Below are 1760 nucleotides of genomic sequence, written 5' to 3' on the forward strand. Positions count from 1 at the left end.
ACGGACGTAGGTAGTTTTCACTTCATCCTACAGAACGAGTGCAGTTGCCTCTAGTGTTAAGCATTTATTTACAAAAATTTGTTTCTATGTTTCAAAACGTTTTTTCATATTCGGATCCACAGCTACAAATTTGTTAAAAAGCAATTCCGTTTTCTTCCTTTGCTGTATTGCGATCGGAGTAATTTGATTCATACCAATATCTGATTTCGATGATATGCTACTTTCGAGTACACCCTCATAACGTGATTGTACGTCTGTCATTCCATAACACAACTGCCGTCGCAGTAGACTTGAAAGAGAACAGCAACTGTCCGCACTCGTCAACGATCTAATAAGGGTCACTGCTGCCGTGGAAGCTTACTTACGTAAACATAAAATCTCATATCGCATAGACCATTACTCTCCACAGGGTGATTTGCAGCTATCCATTCCACAGTAAACAGCAGTGCAAAGCTACACGAACGATTGTCACCGGTGCGCAGCTGACTGAACCCATCTACATGTGCCACGAACGTGATGGTTAATTACAAACTACCTTTTGTCGCCGGTCCGCCCTCATAGCTGACTGATAGCCGGCACGGTAGCTCAGCGTGTTCGGTCAGAGGGCTGCTTGCCCTCTGTAACAAAAAAAAAAAACTGAGTCAAGGAATCAACGATCAACTTCAACGGATGTCTTGTGACGTCCGTCCAGACCAAACGCAATGAACTATATCGAACAAAAAGGAAAAAAAAAAAAGTGGTCAGCGTGACGGATTGCCGTCCTACGGGCCCGGGTTCTATTCCCGGATTGGTCAGAGATTTTCTCCGATCACGGACTGGGTCTTGTGTTGTCTTCATCATCATTTCATCCCCATCCGGCGCGCAGGTCGCCCAATGTGGCGTCGAATGTAATAAGACCTGCTCCAAGGCGGCCGGACCTGTCCCGCAAGGGGCCTCCCGGCCATTGACGCCAAACGGTCATTTCCATTTTGTCGGCGAGTCTAGCAATATTATCACCTATGTCTTTTACTTTCCATGTAAACATTTGTTCAGCCTTATATTATTACAAATAGTTTGTCGTTGTGTAACGTAGAAGTCCAAACTTTAAAAACATTTTCTAACACTGCAATTTAAAAACGAGCACAAGCTCATGTAAATTATACATCTAACTCTACTCCCGAACAGGACATGACGGCCCAAAGGTACCGACCGGCCACCGTGTCATCCTCACCCGCCGGCGTCGATGCGGATATGGAGGGGCATGTGGTCAGCACACCGCTCTCCCTGCCGTATGTCAGTTTCCTAGACCGGAGCCGCTACTTCTCAATCAAGTAGCTGCTCAGTTTGCCCCACGAGGGCTGAGTGCACCCCGCTTGCCAACAGCGCTCGGCAGACCGGATGGTCACCCATCCAAGTGCTAGCCCAGCCCAACAGCGCTTAACTTCGGTGATTTGACGGGAACCGGTGTTACCACTGCGGCAAGGCCGTTGGCAAATTATACATCTACGTCGACATATGTATTTCGAAAGCCACCGGCCGGCCGGGGCGGCCGAGCAGTTCTAGTCGCTACAGTCTGGAACCGCGCGACCGCTACGGTCGCAGGTTCGAATCCTGCCTCGGGCATGGAAGTGTGTGATGTCCTTAGGTTAGTTAGGTTTAAGTAGTTCTAAGTTCTAGGGGACTGATGACCTTAGAAGTTAAGTCCCATAGTGCTCAGAGCCATTTGAACCATTTGAACGCCACCGTACGATGCATGGTGTAACCACACTTCTGCAGTCGTA

At 48.3% G+C, this 1760-nt stretch overlaps 1 pseudogene; it reads right to left on the reverse strand.

The window, feature by feature from the left end:
* Positions 1-1353: 1353 nt before the first annotated feature.
* LOC126426774 (5S ribosomal RNA) lies at positions 1354-1471 on the reverse strand (annotated as a pseudogene).
* Positions 1472-1760: the final 289 nt, after the last annotated feature.

This window comes from Schistocerca serialis, chromosome 1 (assembly GCF_023864345.2).
Source record: "Schistocerca serialis cubense isolate TAMUIC-IGC-003099 chromosome 1, iqSchSeri2.2, whole genome shotgun sequence".
In the NCBI taxonomy this organism is placed as follows: Eukaryota; Metazoa; Arthropoda; class Insecta; order Orthoptera; family Acrididae; genus Schistocerca; species Schistocerca serialis.